Consider the following 19,934-nt stretch of genomic DNA (forward strand, 5'->3'; position numbering starts at 1 on the left):
CTGCAAATACTTTTTTTTTTTTTTCTGGAGAATGCATCATCATCATTGTTTTTCTGCATGATGAGAAGGTTTCTCTCCCTATGGAAAAAAGAACACTGGTCCCAGAAAGGCAAGCACCACCAGGGCGCAGTATGGTACTTTCTCTTTGTACAACCTTGATGACAAGATCAAAGCCGTCAAAGTCATTCTTACAAGTAAGAGTTATGACAAGAAGCAGAGGGCCCGCTGGAAGGAGTAATTTAGGGTGGTTAATAACAAGAAGTGGGCAGTGTCAAGGATGCTAATAAGGGATGTTGACACTGAGGGACCGGAGGTGGTGGGAAGCCAGTCCCACTTTCGGTATGAGGGGCAGAAGGAGAGAGGCTGCTCCAGTGCCATGAGAATTGAAACTGCTGATGGAGTCACCTAATGTGGCAATAGGGTGGGCAGCCACACCCAGACTTTGGCCTGGCACAGAGGGAATAAGGAAATAAATACTTGAACCTCCCTCTGCTCCTGCCTGCGGATGGCCTGCTGGTGCCCCACCCCCCACGGCTGAACCCAACAGAAAGCTGGAAGGCAAGGGGGTCAGAAATGCATCCTAGAAGTTGAGGGCATAGAGCGAAAAAAGAGGATGGAAAATGAGCTTGGACTGCAAACAGGGACTGTCTGGTATAGTCACTTTTGTTTTTTAAAACTTTGCTCTCCATTTGGTCTATGTAGACATTTGATGCTTTGCTTTATCCAAGACTTCTGAAAGTCAGTGACTAAGAAGTCTTAAGAGGGTCTTATTTCCTTTTCTTTTAGAAAAGCTTGTATGGCTTCCTGCAGAAACGGTTTATTCAATAGCGCTATACTTTAAAGAGGGTTTTGTTGGAAAAATCAAGAAAAGAGAAGTATGTAGAGCTATTACCAGAGTTTAAAACAAATTTTTACGTGCTCGCTGAGAACAGTCTCTTAACAATGATTTATTATGCCTACTAGAGTGGTTGATTGGAATTAGATTTTAGAAAATGCCTCGAGCTCCTTGGAAGAATGTTTCTCCTTGAATGCATAGTCCTGTGTATGCAATGAAATAATGACACGCAGCATCTCTAATTTCAGAATATATGGCTTGTTGTTACAATTTTTATATATATATATATATATATATATATATATATATATATATATATATATATCAGACATTTCATTCTAGAATTCTCTCTGGCAAAAAAAAAAAAAAGAAAAAGAAAAAAGAAAAAAGGTAAAATCATTCAACTGGACAAATATCAGGAATATTTCTGCCACCACATGGAAACAGCCCCGGCTCTGGTATATTTCCCCCTAATGTTTTCTCTCTCCTTTCCCCCTTTCTCTCCATATCTACCTCATTCCTTCTCTCTTGCTCTCTTTTCTAGATAGGAAAACAAGCTTTTGATAACAAAGGACATTAGTGTATGAATTCAAGCATCCTAGATATGTGTATCTTAACATTTTTTGGACTATTCTATAAATTTAATTTCATCTGAAGTAAATTCATTTTCAAATTGGTGGTTTTAAAGACTATCATTCATATCATTAGATTTCTTAGTCTATTTACAAGGTTATTTTGGCTTTGGGTATTATGTTTTTGTTTTCCTTCAATTTCCATGCTTTTTCTTTTTCTCAATGACCGTCTTTCTTTATCTGGCAATTTCATGTTTGTTCCTATCTGGTACCAAGACCTCTCACTCCCAGTGCAAAACCAGATCTTAAAATGGCATTTTGGGAATTTTAGCTCGTATAAACACTGTAGATACCACCCCCAAGATAGTGGCTATCCAAGGCAAGCAAATCATCTACAGCTAAGAGTTGGGAGGATGAAGGTAACAGTTTCGTGATAAGGAAAGAGGTCGTGGTACCAGCAGTGTGTCAAAGCGCCCATTTGCCATGTCTTTGTCAGCATTTTAAAACAGCTTTTAATTTCACAATAAATACAAAGAGGCATTACATTGAGAGGTATTGTAGTTTAAGCATAAACTAGATGTGATGAGTCGAAGGAATTCTTAAAGTGCTTAGATGGTTTAATATGACCTGGAGAACACTGTCCATTCTTTTTTCCCTCCCAAAGAAAGTATAATTGTCAGATACTAAAATATATTGCATTTCTTTTAGAAAATTTGGAGACGTCTTAAACTCTATGGGCTTACTAAAGTCTCCCCATATAAGTTTAGTGCTTTGCCTTCTGAACTGTGGGAGTTTGTTGTGGGAGGTCTCTGCCAGCTGTAACTTATCCAGTTTTGTTACTGTGATATATATCCTGGAGTCCCTTGGAACTTTGAGTCAGTGAAGTTGTTTCAGGTTCTGATACTAAGAATATATGGCAATATATACAGCTCTTGGGCCCCTTAGAGGAAGTAATAGATAGTTTTATTCCCCAGTTATAAAACATCTCAGCCGCTTGGTCACTGAATGTTATTGTGTTTTCAAAACCCGTTATGTCTCAACAGTAGAATCTATCTCAGTTGTTACCTCTGAATATGACCGGGCTGGTGGTATTGAAGAGCTATAAACCACATCCTCTTTATCTGCCTCAGAACTAAGAACTCGTCAAACTAAGATATATATACATATAAAATTTACAGTGGGATATTTGGGCGAGAGATGGGGCAGTAGGGGATAAGAGTGGAGATTATCAAGACTTTAAAGATGTAGTAGCAGAGGGTATGCCATTCACAATTCTATATTTCACTGACCGAGTGGCATAAAATCATTTTTTCAGCGAATTCTTTGTTTTTGATCAATAGATTTCATTTCTACTTCCTGCCCACTATTATTGCCTTCACCACCTCACACATATCTATTCAATTCACAGCTTCCCGATTGAGATACACACAGAAAAGTGACGTTCATATTGCTTTGTTACAGTTGTGGCTAATGGAATGCCTTAAATAAGTTCCATTTTTTTGCATCTTCTTTTATGCTGTATCGCAAGGTCCGTTTGCATCTGCGTTCTTGTTTGACAAGTTGGAGTTCCTTCTCTCAGTATCTTATAAAATGGTATCTGTTAGACTCCAGAAACAGTGTGTTTTCCTTTTGAAAGTGTCACAGATGCACTCGCGGGAATGTCAAGAAAGGCCCAAGAGTTTCTGAAAGGAGCGCGGACCTAAACAAACACTGTCAAATGAAACTGCACAGGGCTGTTTGCACCAGGATCTTAACGTCACTAGTTTTCTTCTGCTGGTCTGGAATCCCAGGCTGTTCCATGGATTCTCTTTTTTCTTGAATTTTCCCTGTGGGATGATAGAACGTCTGGTGTAATGTCCTAAGATCCTGCCCTGAATCTTAACAAACTTTCCTGACTTCCCATCCAGCCCCCCTGTCCAGTGCCTTTGTCTTTGCCTTACTGGACCTGGACTTCGTAATACAGGACGGCTCAATCCTGTCATCCAGCCCACATTGGGCAATTCTCCCTTGTTCCCGGTTTTCTGTTTACTTTTGTGCGTTTCAGAGGAGGTATGTGGAAGCTTTGTGCTAGATCTCTTTTATATTTCCCTGAAAGCACGTCTTTCAGAAATAATCTCTGTTCTGATTTCATAAGCGAGCCGATACTTCCATACATACTGTTTTAGGTCCACGTCATCCATTGATTCACGAGTCTATATTTCGTTGATCTACGGGCATAAAATCATTTTCAACTAACTTTGTGTGCTATACTGATCTTTATAATCACCGATTTTCCCCTCACACAGTCTGCATCTCCTGTCCTCTTTACCTGAAATGCAAGTTCCCAAGAGCAGGGGTCAGTTTCCTCAATAGTTACTCTGTGTCACCCAAACTGCCTGGCATATAACGATCGTTTCTAAATCTCACTCTCATGCTTCTGTATCCACTCTATTGCTTATCCAAGGATGAGCCCTAGGAGAGATTCATTACATACATCTCTCAGAAGAAGAGAGAGGATCAGAGAAAGTGATTTTTCTCAGAGTCAAAAAAAAAAAAAAATAGAAAACATCAGAGTGCCAGGAGTCAAACTTAGGTCTCCTGATTCCCCATTCGGTGCTGCTTCCGCTCACCAGTGCACCTTCTCTTAGAAAGTATTGACCCGAACTTCCTCTAAATAAATGTCTCTGTTTACAAACAGTCCTGGATGGATGGGCCTGATTTTGACCTAGGGAGGTGGGAGAGGACCAAAACCAAGCGAAAACTTTTCTGCATAAGACACCGAAGAGAATTCAGGGCTGGGTGTGATGCCCCAAAAGTGTGACTATATTTCACTAGAAGTAGGGAGGGATTAGACATAAACATGACCAGTGAAAAAATTCCCCAAGGGAGGCTTGGCCGAAGGACTTTTCAAGAACAGGAAGGTTTAAATTTTTCTGTCTTAAGTTTATCATCTGTATTGTGTGTGATGTCCTTCTAGTCTTAGTCTGGCTGTTAGCCTTGGGGATCCACTAGTGTCTTGGGGAGATCATTGAAATTCCCCAGGGTGAGGGCTAGAGGTTCAAGCCAATTTTATTTAGATCTTCAAAGTCAGGGTGACTTTAATAGATATTTTGGTGCCCAGGAAGTAGCCCTCCTTACATTTTCAGAATGAAGAAAAGCAGATGGATGATAAATGGAGCATTATGTTTTATGAAAACAAAGAAATGAACAAAAAACTCAAAAAATATTCTGTGTTTTGGGGGAGAGAAGGTGTTAGACAGCTGAAAACTTTTCTGATGATAACAGTCGAATTATCTGCCGAACAACAATTTGATGGCAATTAAAATACATGGGTTTTACCTTCAGGGCAGGCATATGGAAGCGTTATATGTCACTTAGCAAATTCTAGGCTTCGGTGTCATGTGAAGAAATGTTCCTGGGTACAAAAGATGGGAGACGATGCTCCTATTGTAATCTCCTAAACGAAACCCTATTATCTTCTAATTTGGTTGTTCATCTGAATAAAGGAAATGGAGAGGGAACAGGAAGTGAGTAGGTGAGAGCCAAGTGACTTCCCAGCTGACAGCCGGCAGAGTGCATGCAGGGCTGACTCCGCATATGACTCCTTGCATTTTTCAGCCAACTGGCATCATGGAATTTAGATCCTGCAGCTGTTGAGTGAGCGGGTGGGCAAAGGGCTGAAGAACCACTCACTGTAGTGGGAGTGATTCTTGGTGCCTCTCTGCCCCTGTACTCGCAGAAGCTGAAGTTGTGGGTCTGGGTGATTTGCACAGCAAAGCATCCACTATGTCTCAGGGACATTGCCTTAGTGACTGAACCACTGGTCTGAGTCAAAGATGGAAACTCGGCTCTTCCCTCAGGGATTGATGTAACCAGACCAGAGAGTTCTCATTCCCATGGAAGTGAATGATGCTGTTGGTTCCCCCACTGCCGTCACTGCTGTCCTTACTCCCACTACGACCAGTCACCACTGCTTATCAGAGGCCAGGCACTGTCTCAGGGCTTTCACACACCACCTCCTGTGGTCCCCACCCAGGCCCTCTGGTATAAGCGCTGCCAACTCTCCAGTTTGCATATGAGGAAACTGAGGTTCAGAAACTTAACGTACTCGTTTCCTAGCTGCATGGATTGGTCAGGAAAATAAAGGGAACTTAGCATAAAATTTGAAAGGAAGTAGCAAATAACCGCTTCGAGCAAGGGCTTTCTCATCCGACAAATCCAAATTGGAAGCCTGGCTCCCTTACCTACTGGCTGGGTAAAGTTGGGCAATTCACTCAACTTCTCTGAGCCTCATTTTCTCCATCTGAACAATGAAAACAATAATTATACCTATTGTAGTCCTTTCACATTGTAGGTGATCAAGAAATGCTATCCAACTTTCTTTTTGCTTTTATTAAATAATGGTTATTTTTTTCTCTATTCACACATCAAAAAGGCTTATCACTGGCTAGAGAGTAAAATGGTCTTTAAGGGAATGATTCCCTTTAGAGATCTCCTTTGAGGAGGAACTTACTTTGGAAGGATATTCTTTTATCAGGTTTAAGGGAAGTGGTGGTAAATGACTGAGTGGTCAGGCCTCAGTCCCACGAAGTTTCATCATTCTCATGTCTGCTTTTATGACCGGTGTTGTTACTCCATAGCACAGCCAAGACTGGCTGGAGTTTATTATAAAAGGAACATCAATAACTACTATATTAATAATTTATGGCTGTGTAACTCAATTCCCCAGACTTAAGACCTACAACCAAATTATTTATTGTTGTTCAGGATTTTGTGTTTTTTCCCGCTTGTCTCTCCTGGCCTCACTCTCATCATTTCAGATAACAAATGGAATTGCTGGATAATTCAAGATGACCTGGCTCATTCGTGTGGGAGTTGGTACTGGCTGTCAGCTTGGGCACCTTAGTCATCCACCAGTAGGCTCCCCCAGCTTATTGGCAGCATGGCCACCCTCAAAGCAGAGTTTCCAGAGGATGAGTCCCACTGTTTAAGAACTCATCAAGCCTCTGCTTGAGTCACATTTGTTCATAAACCATTGGACAAATCAAGTCCCATGGCCAAGCTCAGTGTCCTCAGTGTTCCTAGACTCTACCCTCTAATAGAAAAAGTGGAGTTATTTTTAATTAATTGCAATTATAATCATAAAACATAAAAATAAAGGGAAGATATCTATATGATATAATAAGAATAAAAAGAATCTAGCTTGCAAATCATGGATTTCTGGCCTTCTTTGCTCCAAGAGCTTTCGGGCCTTGCCCCATCCCACACCCTGTCTGACTGAGTCAAGCATCCGCGCTAGCCCTGGGCAGGTGAACCTGAAGGCATCTTGCCTGCCTCCTTCCTTTGTGTGTCTCCCTTCTGGCACCATCTTACATTTTACATCTTCCTTTGGGAACTGGCTACTGGACTATCTTCCCTAGCTACTTTTCAGGGGACCATTTTGCTTCTGTAATACCCTGTTCCTCACTGTCAATTCCTCTCCAGCCCAATATCTTGCTTACAGGTTTGAGAGGCATAATGTCATTGACTGATCTATTAATGTTATAATTTTTAATTGAAATAGCAACGCCGTTATTACTTTTTTGTTGACTCGTTAGCAATTTGTTGATCCTGTTCATATTTTGGAGACTACCTTTTAGCTTTATTTTAATTCATAGAGATATATAAGTATTCCTTATATAATATTATAGAAATGGCTTACTACTATATCTGCTTTTGCCTATTATGCCTTTTTAATTAAAATTATAAACTGGGTATCTTTCTAAATCTCTTTCTCTACAAGTTGTTATATAAATATTAATATATTTAACATAGTATATATTAAATATTTCATATTTTAAAGATCGGGCTAATTTTCCATTAGTGTAGTGGTGTTAAAATATATTTAACCAATCCCCTGATGATGAATATTTAGGTTGTTGCCATTTTTAATTAGAATAAACTATGTGCAACGAATACTTTTTCCATATGACTTAATGTAGTCATTACGATTACTTCCTTAGGACACAGCCCTAGAAATGGGATCACTGGGCCAAAGGAGATACACAATCTATAAAATTGATTTTATCAGCTTGCCCTTCAAATAATTTTACAGATTTATATTCCCCCAAATTATGTATAAGAACAAGAACACCCCTTTCCTCCCAGCTTTCATATGATTTTCTTTAAAACCCAAAGTTATTTTTTGTTCTGTTTTTCTAAAACAAGAAGCGAAGAGCTCAAAGTTAAGTATTTCCAACTCAGGGAAAGAACAAAACTCCAAACAACCTAATTTCCTGACCCCCTGAGATCAGCCCTGCTGAGACTATCCCAGCTCCAGACTCTCTGGGGACAGAGAGGAGAGAGGTCAGAGAGGCCGCAGAGGGCCAAGTCCAGCCCCCTCAGCTCTGTGAAAAAGCAGCTCGCTCACCGTGGCTCGGAACTCACAGAGGGCCTCCAGGGCCCAGGCCAGGCCACAGACGGAAGGAAGGACCTCCAAGACTAGATCCCAATGACACCTATCTTCTGCTGAAGGACCCCAGCTCCTGGAAGTTTTCCAAAGCTAACTCAAACCCTTCCTTGTCCTGGGAAGAACTTAAGGTCTCAACACAGCCCGGCCTCCTACTGGGAAGCTATCGTTTTCACTCAGACCTGATAACTGCTTCAGCCTTTGGAACTGATACAGTCTGGCAAGGAAAAAAAATTTTTTGTTTGTTTGTTTTTTTGAGAAACTGAACAGAAATATTCTGTTCACCATGGACACAGCTCTTCCTTCCACTCAACACCCCAAAGTTTTTCCCAATAACTTTTTTTAGTTACACTTTGAGCTGCCCCAGAAAATGGTTAAAGGTATTTCCACATTTGGTGGCTGCTTCCAAATAGTACTATAAAAGGGCCTTTTATCTCTTTGTTATGCTCTAAGTGTCCCAATGAATGTCTGAAGTAACTACAGGGATTATCTGGTGAAGGGCTTTGCCCGGAATCTTAATTCCGTGGGAATGTATACACTGGGGCTGTGGGTTGATACTTTAGAGCTTCCACCATTTTAATTCTCCAGTCCTTATGAGATATACTACTTCCAGATTTTCTCTTCTAGACCAGGGAAACTGCTGTAGAAGTAACTGGCTGTCTCAAGTCTTATTCTTCAGTAACCTCTCGGTAAGGCGAGGGCCTTCCAAAATTCTGAATATTGAATTAAATCTTTGTTATAATAATATGTTATTTCTTCACACTCGAATGCAAAACTTTTATGACTTTTCATTTACATTATTCATCTATGTCAAAGCGGGAGGTGCCCTTTAGAAATAGATCTTCTAATTTCAATTCTTCATTTAGAAGAATTGCAGCTCAGAGAAAGAACACTAATTGCCTGCGTTCACATATATCTTGTTAGTGCCAGGCTTTGAACCGAAGTGTGAGCCTTCTGACTTGCGGTAAGAGGTATTTCCTCAGTCTCCTTTTTTAAAGGTCTTTGGTGGGTCCATTTTGAGCCTATTTCTAAGTAATCTTTAGGTACCAGGCACAGTGCTCACCGCTTTACAGTTTGTCACATCAAATCCCTATTAACAATTCTATTAGTACCATTAGCCTGATTTTACACGGAAGGACAATAGGTTTTGGAGAGATTTAAAAGTTGGCTGATATTATATTTGTTGTTGTTGTTGTTTTTTAATGGCTTCCATAACAGGTAATCGCAAACTTAGTTTATCATCTTAAACGAACATTTATTATTTTATAGTTTAGTAGCTCTCTGAAGTGGGCCTCATCGAGCCGAAATGAAGATGTTGACAGCACCATGTTCCTTTCTGTCTGCTTTGTGCGAGGATCTGTTTTTCTTACCTTCTCCAGCTTCTAGAGGCCACCACAGTCCTGGGCTTATGGGCTTCTTCCTCCATCTTCAGAGCCCAAATCCTCACACTGTATCTCTCTGACTTTTCGTCTGTCATCTTATTTCTCTCACTACAGCGAAGAAAGTTCTCTGCTTTTAAATGTGATTAGGATAATCTCATCCTCAAGGTGTGTAATACAGTTGCAAGTTTCCTTTTGCCAGGTAAGGTAACAATAGTCTCAGGTTAGAGCATGGAAGTAATTTTTTTGGGAGGGGTGTCGTTATTCTGCCTACCACAGTCTATCTTCCGGTCCTCAAAGATACATCTGTCTCACATGCAAAATGCAGTCTTCTTATCTAAGGTCCCCAAAGTCTCAACCCATTCCATTGGAGAAGCTAGTCGATGACAGGGCTAGGTCTCCAGTTCCAAAGACCTCTTGTCTGCTGGGCAAATGCACAGGCTGCCATTTTGTTCTAACATGGGGAAGGGGTGTGTGTGGTTCTCTTACTGATTTGCATGAGCTCTTCAAATTATATGACGTTAACTTGTAAGTTCCGTGAAGGCAGGAAGACTGTTGATGTGGTTAATCGTTCTGTCCCAATGCCTATCACACAGTAAGCCACTCAAATGTTTGTGAAGCAAATGAATGTCGAAGAAAACAAGCATCTAAGGAAAACAATAGCATAAGCCATGTATGGGAACATATAAAGTCATTACAAAAAGATACATTTCCTATTCCAGAAGACCTTGTACTCATCCTGATGTTTTTCAGAGCCCCTTGAACAAACATCATCAGAACCCAGGTCGCCTTTCTGGTAACGTTCCAGGTAAAGTTACCAGACTGCCAGTGCTCCACCTGGGTTTTAATTACAGCAAGTCCTCGAATCACGCCATTTCATTCAATGTCATTTCGTTATAATGTTGATGAGATGTCCTAGGAACTCAACTCTTGTTTATATCAATTAGCCCATTGGTAAAATTAGTTTTGTTATATAGCATTTCACTTAAAGTCCAGAAACCTATTGATGACTTTAAGTGACGATGTTATGCTATACTAGTAAATGTCTTTTCAGACATTGTGATTCCTGTCAAGATTGGTTCCCAACCCAAAGATTCTGTTTTAGGTTTAAATATGACCATTCAATTTCTAGATTGAAATATATGTGATCTGCAGTACGCTCAGGTACATTCTGGGTATAAGCATCTCTATCTTTTTGTAGATAAAATGCTGTTCTATAGTTTTCCCTAACATTCCCCTCCATGATGATTGCCCCAATGATATATGTATCATTTTTTTCAACAAAGGTATTTAAAACAATAATTTGGCTTAGTTTAGTAGTAGCCGGGGCAGGGATTAAGAATAGGGATTAACTGTAAATCAACACAAGGGATTTTATTGTAGTGATGGAAATGCTCTAAAACTGGATTTTGATGATGGATACACAGCTAAGTAATTTCTCTCAGGATGATTGAATTATATCCTCAAAATAGGCAAATTTTATGGTATGTAAGTTATGCCTCAATAAAATTGTTAAAAAATAATTTGAGTCATCCACTCAAAATCACCGTCCTTTTTTTTTTTTTTTTTTTTTTTACAAAGGCAGTTTTTAAGTACATCCTTATAATAATAAGACTTAAGCTTCTTTCCCAGTATCTTGACCTGTTAGTAAGCAGAACTGAGCATGGTCATACTCTGCTGCTCCAGAAGTAAACACATCATGCTTGTTTGTCTTTTTCTTCCAAGATAATTTATGAACAAGTAGACATTTATTCTTAATCTTTACAAAATCCTGATATTTGGTTTAATTAATCTTCAATTTATCAGAGCGATTATTTTGCTATGATTCAGAACCATGCATTTTTGTGTCCTACGATTCACTTAGAAGTGATCATTGAACCCCTGCCTCATCGGTGCGCTCCTAAAGAGAGAACTCAGTTTCCCATGGCGAAGAAAGCTTAATATACTGGTGTATATACGGTAGGCAGGAAAACGAAGGGAGAAAAATGAAATGCTTATCAGCTTTTTACATTACTGGTCTTAAACATCAATCACAGAAACGCGTTTCTGGATACACATATATATAATATCAAATATAGATGCATGTGCACTATTGCAAATATAAAGATTCTTTAAAGAGTTATTTGATTTAAAATAATGAAACTTCATGTGGAAATTGTATAACTAACCCACGTGTTTGATGGAAGATTTTGTGTTCCGTAAACAAAGACTTGGACTGGCATCTCATTGTTAGAACCCATCGTTCAGTTTTGGTCTCAGGCTTGGTTTCTACATGAAACAACTTCATTCCCTGTTCCTTGTTCCCTGGTCCAGGGTTCCCTCCCCATGACGCTCATTGGCATACCTGGTGGTGGTCCTCACATTGCGAACCTACTGAGGCAGAATATCCAAGGTGGAGTTCCAGGAATCTGCATTTTAAACAGGAGCTACAGGTAATTATCATGCATGCTAACATCTGAAATAGTTGTTTTAAAGATCTTGCCGATATTTGGAAGATTCAGCATAGGCTCTTCAGATTAATTAACATTCCATGAGAAAGTGTTTCAAAGCAATGTTTTTCCAGCTTTAATGTGCATCCAGGATCACCTGGGGATCTTGTTAAGATGCCGACTCTGACTTTGTAGGCCTGGAGAGGAGCCTGTGTTTCTACATTCTAACAAGCCCCTTGATGCTGCCAGCTCATGGACTGCAGTTTGACTAACGGGACTTTAAAGCAGATCCACAGCATGCTAGAGGCTCAGAACACCACCTCAGAGGACAGAGCTACACCATAGTCAGCCTGCACGAATGTGCTTCCACTTGGAGGCGCAGAGCAAGTGCGTTTCTGGGGACCTGGGCTAGATGTAGGGGTCTAATGAGGGGTCCTCTCTTGGGCTGTGGAGAATGGAGTTGAGGAATGGCCAAAAGTCACCATGGAGAGGGCAGAGAGGGAGAAGCTGGGAACAGAGCAATTTAGGAAGTTCACCTGATCACAAAGATAAGGGACAGAGAAATGAAACATGTAAGCAGTGGAAATTGAGACTAAAGATGGAGAACAAAGTCAACATGTCTGGGAAAAAGACAGAGGGAAGAATCTGGAGGTGCCCTGGAGGCTGAGGAGTAGCTCCAGGGGACATGTATAGCATGCCTGCAGCTTCCTCCTGGGTGAAGAGGAAGCCACAGTGAAGTTAATATCCTCAGTTTAATCCTTGATGCATAATGTTTATACTTTTATAGGGCTATAAATTAATGTTGTTTTTTTAAATGATCTATTTAAATGACATGAAATAGTAGTTCTCAAACTGAAATATGCCTAAGGATCACCCAGGCAACTTGTTAGAACAGGATTCCGGGACCCCAGAGCCTGAGATTCTGAATCCACTGGGTCTGCAGTGGGATCCAGGCATCTGGATTTTCATTAAACGTGCCAGGTGTTTATGATACAGGTAGTCCGTGGATCACTTTGAGGAAAAGGGGCCTGCAATGACAGAATCATCGCCACAATCATTTGGCCTTTCACTGGTTGGAATTCAGACCATTATTTGTCCTGCAGTAAGACTGAAATGCAGTGTTCGGTATATAGGATAATACAGAGTATAAATGAAATGAAACACATAGTATTGATTGTGCCATTAGTCAGCAGTGCTATTTATCTTGGTCAGTTCTTCCTCTTGTGCCTTAGTTTATCTGTAAAAATTTCCCTATGTAATAATTGCTAGGTATGTGTGTGTGAGTGCCTGTGTGTGGCTGTATTTTATAATTGTAGTTAGCAAGTTCTTTTCTATTTCCATTGTCTCATTTATTCCTCAGAACCATTGAGTAGGGTAGATTTTGTTATTTGACCTCATTTTACAAATGAAGAATCAGACTCAGAGAGACTAAGTAATCTGTAAAAGATCATAAAAGAGACGGGCTGTGACTCCAGATTCTACGCTCTGACCACCGTATCAAGGTGTCCTATCAGTATTGCTTATGCAGGTCAACAAGTCACATTCTTCTCTTTCCATCATAGCAGGTGTTAATGTGAATTTTGTGTTCTTGGGGCTGGTGTTTCTATGCAAAAGTAATTATTTAGAAGTAACTCTCTGGTTTCAGGTATTAATACTTAATTTTTTACAGTTATAAATTCCGAACCTAGTTTTTCATAAACCTTTTAAGTCTATTAATAAATAACATGATACTATTGATACAGTATCATGTTATTTTAGCAAATTATAATTGTGGTGAATTCGATTTCTCCTAAATATTCTTATGCTGTAAATATAAATTCGCAAATGTTTCGGTTTCAGATTAGAAGGTCTAATTTAATTTTTCACTTGTGTATTTTATTTACTTTTTATTTATTTATTTTTTGACACTTGCCTAATTCATGAAGCGATTCCCCCAACACCCGTCTGGCACTACAAACAGCCATTACAGCAATGTTGTCCATAGTCCCTCTGCTGTACTCTATGTCCCTGTACTAAGCTGTACTTTATCCCGTCACATTTTTCACCAGCCCCCCTGCCCTCTGGCAATCACTCATTTGTTCTCTGTATCTGTGTTTTTGTTTAGTTTGGTAGTTTCTTTTGTTCCTTACATTCTATGATAAGTGAAATCATATGGTATTTACCTTTGTCTGACTTATTTCACTCAGCATCATACCCTAAAAGTCCATCTATGTTGTTGCAAGTGGTAATATTTTATTTTTTCATGGATAATTAATATTCCGTTGTATATATGTACCATAACTTCTTAATCTGATCATCTGTTGATGGGCAATTAGGTTGCTTTCATATCTTGACTATTGTGAAGAGCACTGCCTTGAACGTAGAGTTGAATAGATCTTTATGAAGTAGTGTTTCAGTTATCTTTGGGTAAATACCAAGAAGTGCAATTGCTGGGTAAAAAGGTAGTTCTATTTTTAATTTTTTGAGGAACCTCCAGACTGTTTTCCATAGTGACTGTACCAATCTACAATTCTACCAATAGTGTACAAGGGTTCTCTTTTCTCCACATTGTCGCCAACACTTGTTTTTGGACTTATTGATGATAGCCAATCTGACAGGTGTGAGGTGATATCTCATCGTGGTTTCAATTTGCATTTTTCTGATATTTAGTGACCAGGCTCGGAGTGGCTCAGCAAAAAAACCAGTGCAACTCAAGGCCTGAGGCTGTCTGCCAGTTGCCTGAAAACCTCTGCTGCTGTAAGAGCCTTTGGTTGTTAAGGGATTGGGTTGGGCAGGGACTCAGGGACTCAGGGAGTCACTGGGGTAAAACATGCGGATTTTACCGGCCAATGTAGAATTAGGTTTTGTTCCTGTTCTAAATCTGCAACTTCCTATGGAAGTCTCATCTCAGCAAGGCCAGTCGCTTTCTGCCTCAGGCCTGCAGGTTCCTGAGAACTGTTCATTAAATACTATAGCTCAAGGCATGGCTTGTGGGTCATCACCCCCAGGATGCACAGACTGACATGCCAGTTGCACAAGGTGAGGGCTGTTGTTTGCTGTTGAAATCATGGCCCAGGGAAAGCACAGGGTAGGGCCGGCTGCCTGGCAATATGCCTGCTATGGGCAATTTGTGAGTTGGGCGGTACGAAGTCTTTGGGAGACATGGGGTGAAGTGAGCCGATTCTATCATGTCAATTCAGACTGCTGCCTGTACTGAGCCTGCAGATCACAATGAGGTCAGCTGCTGTCCACCTTGGGTCCACAGACGTTAGTGATCTGCCCAAGAGACACTGCAGTTCAGGCTGGCACCAATGGCCCTCCACCAAAAGTCTCCTCTGTAATGCACTGGCTGCATGCAGGCTGAGGGGTGTTTCCCGCCCACAAATGTGCAGCCCAGGGAAGGTGCAGGGTGGAGTTGGCTGCAAGGCAACGGGCCCACCATGGCAATTTGTGGGTTAGGTGGGGCGGGGTTTCTGGGAGACACGGGATGGAGTGGGCTGATCTCATTGGCCAATGCAGCTTCCAAAATGGCCATGCAGGGGAGGGTTAAACACAGGCAAGATGTTGCCTCCTGCAGATTGGCAGAGGGGCGTCAACAAAGAAGCAATGGTGGCTGCCCCTCCAGCCCTCACTTCGGCACCACACAACTCAGTCCCTCCCCACTTGTCTCTCGTGCCTCTTGAGTTGCTGACCCTCCCTCCACTGGAGCCCAGGGTGAGTGTCTATGAGCAAGTGAATCTATGAGTGGGCCTTTTAAGGAGAACATCTTGGTTTTCAGGTTCCTTCTGTCTCACCCAGATGCCTGGAATCTCCCACTAATTTTTATAGTCAGATTGTGTGGGAACTCCTCTTCCAGGGACTGGAACCCTGGTCTTGGGAACCCTTGTGTGGGGGCTGTTCCTTCATTCTTTGGGGAGTCTCTGCAGCTGCACTCTCCTTCTTGGTGCTCAACTGTCATGTGTGGGTGCGAGAACAGCCTGCTTCAGGTCTCCATCCCTCCTGCTGGTCTCGATGTGGCTTTTTCTTCAGACGTATGTATTATGATTAGCTGGACTTCAGGTGGTTTTTCACGTTGTTCCTTATATAATTTGGTTGTAATCTTAATGTGGTCATGGAAGGAGGAGAATCCTGCTTTCACTTAGCCCACCATCTTGACCAAAACTCTCTCTCACTTGTGCATTTTAAATTGAAATCTCAAAATTCTTTGGCAAGAAAATAGGTCAAATTAAAAAAAAGTCACAGAATTTCTCTTAAATATAAAAATGTAGAAAATGTCACTTTCTTATACATTTTGGTAGTTAATTCTAAGTTGCCTTGGTTAAAAGATGCTTACCCACTAATTAAACAATTACATCACCCTAAGCTAATTTGGGAGATACTTTTCCCATCAGTGAAACAGTGAAAGATTTTGGCCCCAAAACTGACTGGATTTTTTGTTAGTGACAATATCCAGTCCTGGGCTCTTTATATCTGTAACAAGGTCTCCTTAATTTAAAAGTCAGTCACATGACCCTCATTCCTTATAGAGTATACTTGACTCAATTCTACTGGCTACTCAGGTAAATATCTTCATCCCTCAGATTTACATTTAAACATCTTCTAGTCTAATACTAAAGATCTTTAAGTATGACCCAATTTAATCATTTTTATTTCTTTATTCTTAGTTTTCAGGGTCAAATTTTTTTTTCTGTATATTAAAATTATTGTTTGGTTGATGTTTAGTTACCTTTCTTGGCTTTATCTGACTGGTAATGCCCAATTTCAAGGTCATTGTCCAGGGTGTTAAATGCTAATCAATAAAGTGATAGGAATCAGATAAGTGAAGATGTAACTGTTGCCTTTTTTTACTGAGCAAGCCAGATTGGAGCTGTAACTGTACTTCCTCCATTTCTGACCCTTTTCCCAGTCAAGACCTTGGGACTCCCCATCAGAGAGAGACCCTGAAAAGCAGAAACTTGCTCAACTAGCTACAGTGGAATTAGAATTTCAGAACCTGTAGAGCAGAAAAAAGCAAGACCATTAATGGGCATTGTCATTAAATACAAACTCCTCCAGAAAGGTTAAAAATTTTACCTTAGATAAGAATTCCATTCATAGAAATAAAGGGATAGGGCATTAGAGGTCCCTCTAAAATTTCTGGGCAGTAAATAGGAAAAAATAGTTATTCAACTGCTTTGAAAATTAGACAGTTCTATTCAACTGTAAGTTACATTGACTGTTGCTAAAGGGCTCTGAATTTTGACATTGTGTCAGGAAAATTATTCAGCTGAATTGACAAGAGATATTTACTGTTCCCTATCCTTTGAATGACAATTTTAGATGTTGGCATAAACAAAATAGGGCAGGAGAGAGAAATACCCTGAACGGGTAGGGAAGCCTATTTAATGTAACAGCAACAAATATGAAGTATTTGGATTATCAGCGACCTTTATGCTCCAATGGTGTGGCTAATTGAGAGGTGCCATGGGCACTGTTATTCCGCTTTGCTTGCTTAATCTCTAGGATTGCCGGCAATCATTGGGAAGTCTGGCTCACACTCCTTGTTTGACTTACAATTAGTTGCATGGGGTGGATGAGGCTTTGGGGAGTTGAGCGACAGTGTTTATTTTTTAAGATTCCAGATCTCGAGTCCTTTGCAAAATGTCTGCATTTTAACTCTGTGACAGATCGACAGCCAGCCCCTGACTTGGCCTTCTCCCCTCGAAGGGAAAGATGATGAGCTCTGCTCCAACTCTACCATGTCACTCAGCTGACTGTGCCCCTAGCATGGGGACCAGGAGATTGAATAGCATAGAACTACTTTTACCACTCATTGATCCTTGCTTCAAGTTTCCAGCCTCTTTCTCCTGGACAATCACAACGGCCTCCTAACTGGTCTCCCTGCTTCCGCTCATGCTTCTTATAGTCTTTTTCTTACCTAGAACCCAGAACAATTATTTTAGAATATAAATCAGAATATGACTTCTCTCCTCAAATTTAAAAATCCTTACTTACTGTGGCTTATAAACCCTCCGTGCTCTGGTCCCTGGCTACCTCTCCACCGTCATCTCCCACTATCCTCTGCTTGCTTTGTCCAGACAGGCTCCCCTTACTTACCCTCGAGAAGCATGCTTTGTCCTAGCTGTTCTCACTTGCCCCAGGTAGTTTTGTGGTGGAATCCATTAAGCAACTTGGTCTCTATTCAAATGTCCCTTATCAGGGATACCTATTGTTATGGGATGAATCGGTGTCTCTCAAATTTCTATGTTAAAGCCCTAACCCCTAGTATCTCCAATTGTGACTGTTTTTGGAGATAACAACCTTTAAAGAGATAATTAAGTTAAAAGTGAAGCTGTTAGAGTGAATCTTAATTTGATCAGACTTATGACTTTATAAGAAGGGGTAATTTGGACAAAGAGACGCGGGGGATGTGTGTGCACAGAGAAAAAACATGTGGACGCTCTGAGGAGGTGGCCATCTACAAACCATGGAGGGAGAACTTAGAACAGACCAACCCCGAAGTGCCTTCGTCTTGGGCTTCTAGCCTCTCACGCTGTGACAAAATAAATTTCTGTTGTGCAAACCAGCCAGTCTGCAGTATTTTGTTGTGGCAGCCTGAACAAACTGCCTCTATTCCCTGAACCTACGTATATTTTCCTTCATAGCACTTATTTGGTGACATTATACTATATATTTATTTCTCTTTTCATGTATTTTCTGTCCCCCCGCTTATATGTAAGCTCTGCGAAGACAGGAACTTGACCGTGGTCATTGTTTTACTGCCCAGCACAGTGCCTGGCCCACAGCAGGTGTGTAGTCAATGTTCATTAATACATAAATGAATGGAATAGATTGTTGAGGTTTCCTTTCTGCCTGGTCTCGATCCCACGGACCTTCCTGACTTCCGGACGCCCCCTGCTCCCAGGTCTTTCACTGAGAGCGTTGACACTGGACCCGTCCTTCTGACGCCTGATCACTCTTTGCTGCTTGACTGCTCCACGAGGCCGCCTTGCCTTGTGTTTGTTCTTCTCCTCCAGCAAAGGAAGTTTTGCCTGACAAGGAATTTTGCATTTGGTCCTAAGTACTTTGCATCTCTACGTTTATGGCTGAAGTCTACATTTTCAGCCATTTACTTGGCGCTTGAATGGCACAGTCTGCCCAATTCTTATCCTGCTGAGTGAGGCTGAGGCAAGGTTCTCAGACAGATGCAGCTAATGTTTGTCCAGACAAGGAGACACGGGCACAAAAGAAAGCATTAATCAATAATTTTGCCTAGCTCTGCTGAAAACTTGCGATTTTGATGCTCTAAAGACTGTGTTCATTCTAATAGCTGGATGGTGATGCCACACACAGAATTGGGTCCATCTGCAGGGCTTGCCAGATTGAGACGATATGCATGACTAGGTTATTCTCTGTAATTGAAGTATGGGCAGGGGCCAATGTTTTGTGCAAACTCTCCAGACTGGTATTTAAGGCCCTACCCAAACTGCCTCTCTGCCTTGTCTCCCACTGTCCTATGTGAAGCTTCTGTCAATTTCCAACAGAGTGGGCTTACTGGGATAATTACTTACTGGGCACACCTTTGCTTTTCTTATCTCTGATTCCTTTCTTCTTGGTTTCAGGATAAGTAGGCGGGTGAGGACAGATATTATCTTTGCTTAGATAATAGACTACATTCCCCCATCCTTCATTTTTATCTATAAGCTGCTACCCATCCTCCAAAGCCATTCTCAGTTAATAACAAAAACTAACTAACATTTAATAAGTTGTTACTATGTGCCAGGAGCTATCCTTTGTTTTTAACATGGGATGACTTATTTATTTCTTATAATGATGCTGTGATACAGGCACAGATATTATCTCCAGTTTATAGATGAGGAAACAGAAACAGAAATGCCATCTCCACTTCAAGAAAGATACAAGAAACCTATTATGTCTCTCCTATATGATATAATTGTGTTCTTCCTTAAACTTCAACAGCACACGTTTCTTCTGTTATGTGGTCTTGTAGTGTAGTTACAGATATACTTGTCCAACTCATGCTGTTGATCTACGAGCAAGTCAGGAGCAGAGACCACGTCTTAATGTTTTTATCCATCATCCTACTGCTTGCTGGACGCAAGTGCTTAATAACTGTTTCCTGTTTTGGCTTGAATAGAATACCTGGCCTGGGAAGCCCGAGCTTTGCTGCTGAGAGAGCCCCCAGGACTCAGACCTTCGTGCCTAGGAGAGTTGCCAATCTAATTTCAACCAAGCTCTTTGGCAGTGATTTCTGGGGGCTGGCATGGCTTGGCCCAGTACCAGGGCTCTTTCTCAAGAATAGACCTAGCCAGC

At 41.0% G+C, this 19,934-nt stretch overlaps 1 long non-coding RNA gene across 2 annotated transcripts in view; it reads left to right on the forward strand.

Annotated features, from left to right (window-relative positions):
* Positions 1-19,934, forward strand: part of LOC107515285 — an 86,891-nt gene that overhangs the window by 5,713 nt on the left and 61,244 nt on the right. Inside the window, exons 1-2 of one of the 2 annotated variants that reach the window (XR_004951991.1) lie at positions 410-651; positions 11,527-11,645. This is a non-coding gene — a long non-coding RNA (uncharacterized LOC107515285). Of the gene's footprint in view, positions 1-409; positions 652-11,526; positions 11,646-19,934 lie in introns of those variants that run through there. The other variant, XR_004951992.1, reaches the window with a different exon arrangement.

Source organism: Rousettus aegyptiacus, unplaced genomic scaffold, assembly GCF_014176215.1.
Source record: "Rousettus aegyptiacus isolate mRouAeg1 unplaced genomic scaffold, mRouAeg1.p scaffold_m13_p_7, whole genome shotgun sequence".
Classification (NCBI taxonomy): Eukaryota; Metazoa; Chordata; class Mammalia; order Chiroptera; family Pteropodidae; genus Rousettus; species Rousettus aegyptiacus.